At 44.3% G+C, this 11,998-nt stretch overlaps 1 long non-coding RNA gene across 1 annotated transcript in view; it reads left to right on the top strand.

The window, feature by feature from the left end:
* The window catches only part of LOC136792289 (uncharacterized), a 50,216-nt gene continuing 38,218 nt past the window's right edge, over nucleotides 1-11,998 (top strand). The window contains exons 1-3 of the long non-coding RNA XR_010835907.1: nucleotides 1-45; nucleotides 285-523; nucleotides 4,143-4,818. This is a non-coding gene — a long non-coding RNA (uncharacterized lncRNA). The remainder of the gene's footprint in view (nucleotides 46-284; nucleotides 524-4,142; nucleotides 4,819-11,998) is intronic.

The following is an 11,998-nucleotide window of genomic DNA, read 5'->3' as shown; positions in this document are numbered from 1 at the left end:
GGCCCCGCCCGCCCCGGCGGGCGAGCAGACAAGCCTCTCGGGCTGGTGAGCGCCGGTCGGCACCGATCCTCTGTGGGAATCTCTCCGCTTTGCCCTCCGCACCCCTGTGCCTGAGCTGTCCTCCGCGGCTCCGGAGCTTCCCCCTCCAGCGCCCACAGTCTCCGCCCGCGAAGGGGCCTCTAGTGTGTGGGAGTCTTTCCTCCTTCTCGGCTCCCTCCCACTGGCGTAGGTCCCGTCCCTATTCTTTTGTCCCTGTTTATTCTTTTTTCTTTTGCCCTACCCAGATATGTGGGGAGTTTCTTGCCTTTTTGGAGGTCCGAGGTCCTCTGCCAGCGTTCGGTGGGTGCTCTACAGGAGAAGCTCCACGTGTAGATGTATTTCTGATGTCTCTGTGAGGAGGAAGGAGATCTCCGCGTCTTACTCTTCCGCCATCTTTAAGCCGTCTCCAGCAAGAGCTTTTAGCTCAAAGGAATGAAGGAATCACTGTGCAATGATGTGATCAGCAAAAGCTTCAAAGGGTAAGGTAAGGGAGACTTGACCTAGATCTTGAAGAATGACCATATATATTTTTTTGATCATGCCATGTGGCTTAAAGGATCTCAGTTCCCTGACCAGGGGTTGAAGCTGGGCCATGGCAGTGAAAGCCTGGATGCTAACCACTTGGCCACCAGGGAACTCCCAATCTCTTCATATTCTTGATACTTTTTGCATGTCAGAAATGTTTTGTAATGAAAAATTTTTTAAAAGGGGCATGAAACACATAGGGAAACACTCATACTTAAAAAAATTAAATTATAATTAACATAAAATATTATATTAGTTTCAGGTGTACAACAGTGATTTGGTGGTGTTGTACATTATGAAATGATCACCACAAGTCTAATAACCATCTGTCACTGTCCAACATTGTTACAATATTATTGATTATATTCCCTATGCTGTACATTACATCCCATGACTTATTTATTTAGTAAATAGAAGTTTGTACCTCTTATTCCCCTTTACCTATTTCATCTCTTCCCTCCATCCCCTGTCCCTCTGGCAACCACCAGTTTGTTCCCTGTATCTATGACTCTGTTTCTGTTTTGTTTTGTTTGTTTGTTTTGTTTTTTAGATTCTGTGTATAGTGAGATCATATTTGTCTCTCTCTGTCTGACTCATTTCACTTAGCATAATGCCCTCCAGGCCCATCCACATTTGTCTTGCCACAGATGGCAAGATTTCATTCTTTTTTATGGCTGAGTAATATTTCATTGTATATATATATATATATATATATATATATATACACACATCTTCTTTAGCCATTCATCTACTTAGGTTGGTTCCATATCTTGGCTATTGTAAATAATGCTGCAGTGAACATAGGGGTACACATATCTTTTCAAATTCGTGTTTTTATTTTCTTCAGGTAAGTGAAATTGCTGGATCATCTGGTAGCTCTATTTTTGTTTTTTCTGAGGAACCTCCCTACTGTTTTCCATAGTGGCCTCACCACTTTATATTTCCACCAACGGTGGAAGGCGTTCCCTTTTCTCCACATCCTCGCCACTTGTTGTTTCTTGTCTTTTTGATGATAGCCATTCTGACGGTGTGAGGTGATAAACCACACTTTTATTGTTTAAAATAGTGTAGATCAGAAAACAAATGATCATCTCCCTATACTTCATGAGGTGCTATATTTAAACATAACTACTTTTCATGATAGCCAAGCTAAATAGCCATGTGGCAGGCCTTAGAGGGCTAAGGCTGAAAAGGGGTTCCAATGTCCCTTATTTTACAGATCAGGGGAGGGGGGACTGAGTCTCAGAGTGAGGAAGTTGCTCCCCCAAGGTCACAGACTAGCTGTTAAGGAGACAGGGCCTAGTTCCTTCTCTTCTCTCCCTCTAGTTGTTTTGGCTCCATCCCAGGCCTAAGCAAATTTCTGAAATGCCCAGAAGCAAGCAAAGGATCAAGGCAGCTAAGTTCCTACAGGCAGCGAACTGCATTCTGGGCAGGAAAGCGAGTGGCCCCTTGGCTGTGCTGAGCGTATTGGTCATGAACAGCCAGGAGCAATGCACGTTGGGCAATGGGCTGTGGGGTAACCTCAGTCTATCTGCGTATAAGTACCTGATAATATTCTGTTGAAATACCTGTTATCAATCGGGTGTAGCTGCCTGGTATTCAGATGCTTACTGTCCCATGGAGTCACTCTTAGAAACTCAGGAACATAGGTCTACGTTTCTCATGCGCTGGTATTGTCTTGGTTTGCTCTCCTTAGGGGAGTCCCCAGCTGAAGTGTTTTTTTTGTTTGTTTTTTTTTGTTGTTGTTGTGTTTTTTGGCCTTACCCACATGTGGGATCTTAGTTCCCCTACCAGGGATCGAATCTGTGCCCCCCGCAGTGGAAGTGCAGAGTCCTAACCACTGGACCACCAGGAAAGTAACCCCGGCTGGAGTTTTAAGGACAGGAGGCAGGGCGGAAAAGGACCTGGGATCAGGATGCTGGTCTTAGTTCTGGTCTGCTGGCCTGTGTTTCTTTGGATAACTCATCTTCTCTCTCTGGGCCCCTGTCTGCCGTGCTGTCTGTAAAGTTTGGCAGGTGATAAATATAAAATGATCTCCAAGTTCTCTTCCAGCTCCAACTTTCCTTGACTTTATCGTCTTATATGATTCTTTGGGAGCATCTTGTGGGCAGCAGGAGGTCTGAGGGAAAAAGAACTAGAAGGTGGGCAAATCCCTGGAGGTCAAGGATAACTTCTGTCTTAACCAAGGGTGTGGTCCTGGCTCCCATCAGTGTCTGGCATACAGTGGATGCTCAAACATTGTCTTTCTTACTGGGGTGGGGCTAGTGATTTGTTAGATTTGTTATTGGCGATGGCCTCCAGGCTGGGCTGGCATCTTGTATAACCTTATCCAAAGTCTGTTTACTTTTAGAAGATACCCGGATGCACCAGGAACTCAAACTCTTGAACTTTCAGCTGGGGTGTAACCCCAAATCCGTAGGGCTGTAGGAACCAGAGGTGCCACTTGAAGTGAGAATTTAGCGCCATCTAGTGTCTAAATTGGGGATCATAAGAATGATTTCTTCAGTTTTTTAGGTATTGCGTTTCAGAAAGGAGGGATAAATCCAGTTGTGCCATTAAAAGGTACCAAGAAAACCCACTATTTAAAAGACTCATGAGTGTATTGTTATGTGACATGAATACTTTTAAAAATATGTATACTCTCCCCCAAAGGAGCTCCCTCTGAAAACTTAGGTAATGATAAAGGGTTTTGTTAATAGGAATCTTTTGTTAGTAGAGGCTTAGTAAGTCCTAAAGGCCTTATCTTTCCCACGTCCAGCTAGTTCAGAAGGGCAGGCGCTGACCCTTAGAGCAGTCCAATGCTGAATGCCTAGTCATGAACATGAGTAGCAGTCACTCATCATTGTGTATCTGTGTTTTATGTCATGCATTAGGTAAAACACATTTATCTCACTTAATCCTAGAGATTATCCCAGAAAGTAAGAACGGCAGTTCTTACTGATTTGCTGATCATTCACAGCAGCTAAGAAAGTTTTATTAATTTGCCCTGACATCACACAGTAATCGTTAGGGCCAGGATTCAGACTCACATTGGTCTGTCTCTAACGACTGTTCTGTCTACTGAAAATCACATTCTTTTTGCCATAGTGATATAACTGGCATCCCATAATGTCCAAGGATACAACTCTACATGCTTGTACTGTGTATATAATACTGATGGTTAAGGAATTGGGTTCTGGAGCCAGACTCTCTGAGTTCAGATCCTAGCCATGACAATGTCTATCTGTCGGACATAGGGAAAGCTACTCAAGAGCTCCATGCATCAGTTTCCCATTATGAATGAGGATGATGCTAATAACACCTACTTCATAGGGTTGTGTGACCCTTAACATAGTCACTACATCTCAGGTGCTGAGAACAGTGCCCTTCACACAATAAGGTGCTCAGTAAATATGACTTCAAAATTGACTGTAAGGCAGGGAGTTGAAAAATATGAGTCCTGTGAAATGAGCTCGCCTGTTGTTGGCCGACAGAATGCATGCTGAGAGTTTTGAGTCCAAGCACCTCTAGGTGGTCCTGTGTCCTCTAGATCTCACAGTTCCCATCACTAACTCACTTCTGCTTCTCCATCCATTTAGGACCCTTGTCTGGCTCTCAGAGGCATTTGGGATTTTGATTCTTGCAGTGTATGAGATGAATTAATGGCAACTCTCAACCCCGAGAAATGGAAACTTTGGGCTCTTTGTGAATCTCTTTTAAGGCCTGCAACTTCACAGCTTTTTACTTCAGAGAAGATCTTTGGGTTCTTTCGTCGTGCAATATGGTTTCTCCTGCCAAGAACAGGGGCTCTGCTAGCCAAGAACTAGGGCCAGCTCCAGCTCCACCTTACCTCCTTCCACTGATGTCTACTTTCCTCCCATCCTTCCCAGGGAGGAACCAGGCTCCGGAGGTAAGAAGGGGTGCGAGAGAAAGTGAGTGAGATTTGCAGACACAGCCGAGAGCCCCAGTCCCTGGAGTCACTCGGCAGAGAAAGTCTGCCCTGAGGACGCGTCAAAGCCTCAAGAGTCTTGAAAACTACACGCAGACCAAAACGGCAATTTCCCTCCACTGCCAGAAGAGGGCAGTGTAGTGCAGAGGACAGAGAAGATTAGTCCTCGGAGACGGAGGTTCAAGTCCAGAGTCTGCTTGGAAGGACGTAGCTGTGACCTGCACAATAAGCTTGGCCCCATTTTTCCTGATGTACAGCTCTAAGGTTCTGCGATCCTGTCAGGAGAGAATTGGGATGAACTAGCCAAGAACTCCTAGTCAGCCTATGTAAGTAAGAAACCAGAAATGGAGGAGGGGAGTGGGGGGATGGGTGAGAATGGGGTGGTGGTACGTGCAGCTGAGAAGTTGCTTTTGTGAGGGTTCAAACCTCTCTACGTGAATCCAGCAGGGGGAAAAAGGCTTAAAACAGCTCTTTTAGGGCCACATGCTCATGTTGGTGAGGCATGTCAAACCACCCCAAGGAGTCTGGAATCCAGCATTGTAGCCTGCTCCTGCCCTTGTCGGTACCACTGTTTAATCCCGAAAAAAACATTTACAGTTACAAATACCACACGCTGGTGGTTTGCGCATCTCTGCATTGTGTAATAGCAGAGCCTATTTTTTTCTTGATGGAAATTCCTTCCAGAAATGGCTGATGCAGAGCCTGTGGTGGCCTCAGCGTACCCCTAGGCAGAGATAAAAAGTGAGGTCAGCAGGCAAAACCCTTTCTGGCTCAGCAGCTCCACTAAAAGCACCTTGCTATGCTTTAGAAACCCCATCCTGCTAATTTTGGGCAGGGTCTTTTCCCACTGAATTCACTTGATCAGGTGCCCTGGTCGGGTGCCCCAGAAGTCAGGGACAGTGATGTTGTATCTTAAGAGAGCACTAAGGGTCTAGCTTGTCATTAGGAGATGAAGGGGCATTTTTGGTGGTTTGGTGTCTACGCATCTCCATTGGCCTCTAATTCTGCCAGACTCACCCAAAAGCCAGCTGTAAAAGTATAAACTCTGGGCAGGGAGCCTTGTTCAGGAGCTTGCTACCAAGCTTCGCATTTCCCAGCCTGTTTCTACATCTGTTGGCTGTGGACCTCTTACCTCACTTCCTCTTATTACCCTTGGACTTCTTGGAGCTAGTGGGGACAGGATAGCCGAGTAGCTAGGAACACAGGCTCTGGAGCTCAGCTGTCTGGGTGTGTGACTTGGGGCAAGTTACCTAACTTATTTCCCCAGTTCCTCACCTGTAAAATGGGGGTGATTATAATAGTACCTGCCTCACAGAGTATTTGTGAGGATGCAAGTGCTTAGCACAGTATAAGTAGGCACCTGATAAAGATTTGTTGAACATATATATTCATGTCTACATTGCAGACTAATGTATGCAGAGAAAAAAAAAATCCTAGAAGAAAACACATTAAAAAAACCATTATCTCCACTTCCACATCTGGCTGAGGTGGATACAGGGACTGGATTTGCCCATCTACCTGAAACAACTAAATACTAACATATAATAAGTGCTTATTAAATGTTTGCTGATATTATTGTTTTCATGCCTTAACTCACTTATTCGTGACAAGTGTGTGAAGCATTTTATTTTTATTTATTTATTAAAAATTTTTTTCTATTTATTTATTTGGCTGCGTTGGGTCTTCATTGCTGCACGTGGGCTTTCTCTAGTTGCGGCGAGCTGGGCTACTCTTCGTTGCACTGCATGTGCTTCTCATTGTGGTGGCTTCTCTTGTTGCGGAGCATGGGCTCTAGGCGCGCGGGCTTCAGTAGTTGCAGCACGCAGACTCAGTAGTTGTGGCGCACGGGCTTAGTTGCTCCGAGGCATGTGGGATCTTCCTAGACCAGGGCTTGAACCCGTGTCCCCTGCATTGGCAGGCGGATTCTTAACCACTGTGCCACCAGGGAAGCCCATGTGAAGCATTTTAAATCATTAGTCTCATTTTACTGCCAAGGAAATTGAGGGGGAAGAGGCACAGATATTCTCTTTTGTAATTCTCAGCCAATTACAAACTCTTAGCCTAGAGCACTGAACTCTCAGCTCAGCCTTTGAGGTGCAGAGATAATCAGAAGTCATTTACAGTGATACTGAAGAAATCGAGTGTCTAGGATTCAGATGGAAAGTATCCAGGGGTGGCGATTCCCCTGGCAGCATCCACAACATGTTGTTTTCACTTGAACTTTGCTTCTCTCTTGTTTGAATGTTTTTGGTGACGGGGTCTCTAGCCTTTCTTTTGCATCAGTGAGCCACCAGCTATCCTTCCAACCCAGGGCTGTGTTGTGGTGATTGCAGCCAAGACCATGAAATGTACAAGCTTACTAAATTCATTGTGCCTCAAACGAGCCCATTATCTACTCCTCTGAAACCCTCTCCTCCTCCAGTGAACTGTATCAGAGTAAATGGCTTCTCCATCTATCTGGTTTCTCAGGTCAGAAACACGAGACTTACACCTCCCTCTCCCTCACTGTCTACCTCCAGTCACCAGATCTCACTCATACATCTCTCTAAACATTTCTTGAGAACGTTTCCTGCTCTCCACTGCCATGACTATGGTCCAAACCACTGTCTTTTCTTGCCCAGACTCTTGTGATTGCCTCCTGCCTGATGTCCTTGTTTTCCCCAGTCCATCCTTCCCCAAGAAGCCAGAGTGACATTTTAACAAGACAAATCTAATTTTATAACTCCTTTGCTTAAAACCTACAGTGTCTGTGTTGCTCTGAGGGTAAAGTCCAAAATTACACTGGAGTCCCTAAGTTCACACTAGAAGCACATGAATCTTTCAGTTTCCTGCCAATGCAAAACTCCTCATCACCTCAGCAACTTGGCACAATCTGGTTCCTCTGTCTAGAATACTCTTTCCACTACCCACCTTCACCAGGCCAACACTTGGTCATCTTTTTGACCCCAGCTCAAATGCTGCAACTTCATGGAAGTCTTCCTTGATTCTCCAGGCTAAGTCAGATCCTTCTGATATATGGTCTTCTGGCATTCTGGCTTTCTCTGTCTCAGCTCTCATCATAATTGTTATTAATTATTGCTCTAGTTCCTTGATTTTCCAATATTTATATTTCTAAACACTTTAATGTCTCTGAAATCAGGATGCATCTAACAATTGAATGTGCCTCAGAAGTATTATTGGTAGTGTTTTTCTTTTTTAGTTGTATATAAAATAATGGTGCAACTTACAAGCAGTGCCATCTTAGAGCTGATGAACTACGGTAATTATACATTCATTGGTTTGACTGATGTATCTCCTAGACTGTAAGTCATGTCTGTCTTGATGAGCAGTGTATCCCCAACACTACTATAGTACCTGGCACATAGTAGGCACTGGATAAAGATTTGTTGAATATACACACACCTGTATATATTACAGAGACTAATATTTGCCAGGAAAATAATTCCAGAAGAAAATAAACAAAACCCCTCATCATCTCGACTTCTGCTTCTGGGCCAAGGTAGAGTAACAGTATTGGATTTACCCACCCATCTAAGACAACTAAAAAACTGAACCAAATGTGTGAAACAATGATTTTCAAGACATTGGATATCAGACAACAAAGGACAGTGAGCCCTGAGAGAAGGGAAACAAATGAAGTGAGCCCTGGACCTACCCTAATTTGCAGCCTGAAGAGAGTTTCCAGGCTGTGGTGTAGGGAGAGGGAACCCAGGTGGATCTTGGCAGTCTCCCCGAGTTGAGGAGACAGAGGTCTCCTTCTGAGGAGTCCGTAGTGGCTAGCATTTACAGGACAGAGTACTGGGAAGGAGAGAGAACTATGGAATTCTGCAGATAGTCCTCCTTAAGTCTTCAGGTGAACAGCCTTCAGCTCATGTGTTTGAGGAAATACCCAAAGTTAGGGAAAGAACTCCTCAAATGGATGGGAGCTCGCTCAGGGCAGGGAATAGTCTCTGTTCCCACCAGTCAAAGTGAAAACCTCATAATTCACAGGGCATTGGGTAGAGCACTCAGTAGAGTTTTGCCTCAGTAGTAGGAGAAATTAGCCCTAGATTAAACATTAAACTCTCCTTGAGTCCTGCCTAACAAAATTTAAAAGCAAGACTCGAAAATACTGTACTGTTTCTGGGTAACTTAACTATGTTCAAGAACAAAGTTCCAGAGTAATTATAAGACTACAAAAACATCCAACACCCAAAAAGGTAAAATCCACAATGTCTGGCATTTTATAAAACACTAGGAGGTATCTGAAAAAGCAGGAAAATATAATCATAATGAGAAGAAAAATCAATCAATTGAAAGTGACCTAGAAATGCCACAGATATTAGAAATTTTAGACAAGGATATTAAAGTAATTATTATAATTGTATTCTATGTTTTTTAAGAAGCTAGAGGAAAGATTGAACATATTAAATAGAGATATGGAAGTTATAAAAAAGAAGACTGAAGTCGAACTTCTAGAGATGAGAATGACAACGTCCAAAAGGGAACTAATGGCAGATTAAATTTTGAGAAGAAAGATGAATGAACTTGAAGGTATAACAATGAAAACTGTTCCAAAAAACATAGAAAAAAAGACTGAAAAAAATAAATAGAGCTTCAGTAGGCTGTGGTAAAACTACAAGTGACCTGATACAAATGTAATTGGAATCTCTGAAAGAGGAGGGGACAGAAAAGCTGAAAGAATTTATCATTAGCCAACTTGCACTATAAAAAATATTAAGGGAAGTCCTTCAGGAAGAAGGAAAACGATACCAGGTTGAAATTTGGATCTACACAAAGAATGAAGAGCCCCAGAAATGTTAAATTACATGAATAGATATTATTTAAATCCCTCTAAAATATAATTGACTGTTTAAAAAGGAATAACAATGTATTGTGAGATTTATAACATGTAGAAGCAAAATGTATACCAAAAGGAGGAGGGTGAAATAAAAGGATATTGTTGTAAAGTTCTTACATAATATGTGAAGTGGCATTGTATCACTTGGCGGGAGACTGTGATAAGTTAAAGATGATTATTATAAACCCTTGAGCATCCACTAAATTACAAAACAAAGAGTTAAATTATAGCTAATAAGCTAACAAAGGAGACAAAATGTGAAGGGATAGAAAGGAGGGATTCCAAAAGGGTAGGAGAACACTTTGGGGAGGGGGTGATGAATATGATCGCTATATTATCGTGGTGATGGTTTCATGGGTATATACATATATATCAACACTTATTATACTGCACATTTTAAACATATGCCCTTTGTTATACTCAATAAAGCTATTAAAAAGGATATCTCTTGGGGCTTCCCTGGTGGCACAGTGGTTAAGAATACACCTGGGGGCTTCCCTGGTGGCGCAGTGGTTGAGAGTCTGCCTGCCGATGCAGGGGATGCGGGGTCGTGCCCTGGTCCGGGAAGATCCCACATGCTGCGGAGCAGCTGGGCCCGTGAGTCATGGCCGCTGAGCCTGCGCGTCTGGAGCCTGTGCTCCGCAATGGGAGAGGCCACAACAGTGAGAGGCCCACGTACTGCAAAAAAAAAAAAAAAAAAAAAGAATACACCTGCCAATGCAGGGGACATGGGTTCAAGCCCTGGTCCGGGAAGATCCCACATGCTGCAGAGCAACCAAGCCTGTGTGCCACAACTACTGAGCCGGCGCTCTAGAGCTGGCAAGCCACAACTACTGAGCCCACGTGCTACAACTACTGAAGCCCATGTGCCTAGAGCCCATGCTCCGCCATAAGAGAAACCACTGCAATGAGAAACCCACGCACCGCGACGAAGAGTAGCCCCTGCTCGCCACAACTAGAGAAAGCCCATGCGCAGCAATGAAGACCCAACACAGTCAAAAATAAATAAATAAGATAAATACATTTTTTTTAAAAAAAGATATCTCTTGATGGTAAGGTTATGAATCTCTTTTATTTTCCTCATTATCCTTTTCTAAGTTTTCCAGAATGAAGATGGGAAAGAGAAAGCCAATGAATCTGTTTTTGTAAAGCCTCTGTATCTTTCTTCTCCTTTTGAAAATTCGCGAAATTCTCCTGTTTTCCATACTTTTTCCTTTACCTTCTCTGTAATCCATCCAGCCAATGATCACCAGCTTCATTCCCTTAAAAGGCATCTCTCTCTTCAGCTTCCCATCATCTCTAATTTAATGAGGTCCTGAATCCTCCGCTGGGCATTTAACACCAGCAGTTAACCTAGCATCTTTCTAGATGGGGTCTGGTTACCCTATTCCAGTGGGCACATTTTGATAGTTAGGGGCTTGCCTGGAATTTGGGTTTCCATCCTCCAGGGCAGCATGTTTCATCCACTGCAAACCCTGAGGAGGGAAGGAAAACCCAGAGGCTGGGAGCCACTTCCCCACCCCCAATGCATCAGTTCCCAGCAGAGCCCAGTGCCTCGTCAATGGTGGGTGAGTCAGGAAGAGGGGTTTCAAGTGTCAAGTGTCAAGTGTCCCAGAAAAGAGAAAATCTTGAAGTGATGTGAGCTACACAGACCTCTGTATCTCTCAGAATATGTCAGAGCTGGGGGGTGAATATTTTTTCCCAGCTATACATTCTGAAAAATAATCTGTATATCCCAACATTAATGGTTTCTGTCTCCTCCCTCCCTTCCTCCCTTCCATCCTCCCTTCCATCCTTCCCTCCCTCCTTCCTTTGACGGTCTCTCTTTCCGGCTCCTTTTCCTTCTGCATCCACTTCCACCAACGCACCCTTCTCTCCTTACATGAGACTCTTGTTTTCTTTGTCATCACTATTTCTTGGTTTGTCATTTCCAAGTACATGGTCTTAAAACGTGCCCGGTGACTCGAGGGCTCCCTTGCGAGGCTGTTTCCAACAGGTGTGTCCCCTTAAGCCCAGGGCGCCCCCAGCCCAGCCCCGGCCCCCAGCTCTCATTTCCGCCCTGCCCACCTGCCCTGCCCACTCCTTTTCTCTCTCTATCAGCCTCAGCTCTGGCTGAGCACAGTGAGGGCTGCCTTTAGCAGGTGTGCCCCTGGTGAACAGCCTGGCTGCCAAAAGCAATGCCCCTGGTGCCGGGCAATAGCGCTCCGCGTGGCAGAATGTTTATGGAACTTTTCCGCAGAAAAAATCTGGCACCTGACAGTTTTAAACCACGGGGAGGGGTCCCGAAAAACAACTTATTTTTGCACTTTCTCCAAGAACTTTCTCAAAAGCAAAGGCAAATTACATTTTTTATGGAGAAAGAAAGAAAACCACATGGAACCAACAACACAGGGTAATGACAGAGGATGAGGGAAACGCTGTCAGTGATGTGAAAACAGGCTGTCGTTTTTTTTCCCTTAGCACTTTTCACTTTGGAGGCAAAAGAGCCACGGGTCTGCTACATTCCTGTGGACGGTCCTGTTTTTTTGCCAGGATGGATCTGGTTGGGGCAAACTCTTTTGGTTCTGAGTAAGGGTGGAAAGCATAATAAGTGTCTGTTGGAAAGATCATAAATTCCTTGACCTTCTCCAGGCTCTGGGGCTCTGGGGAGATGAGATTCTGAAGCT

Source organism: Kogia breviceps, chromosome 12 (genome assembly GCF_026419965.1).
Source record: "Kogia breviceps isolate mKogBre1 chromosome 12, mKogBre1 haplotype 1, whole genome shotgun sequence".
Classification (NCBI taxonomy): Eukaryota; Metazoa; Chordata; class Mammalia; order Artiodactyla; family Physeteridae; genus Kogia; species Kogia breviceps.
This window is presented reverse-complemented; position numbering and strand designations above follow the sequence as displayed.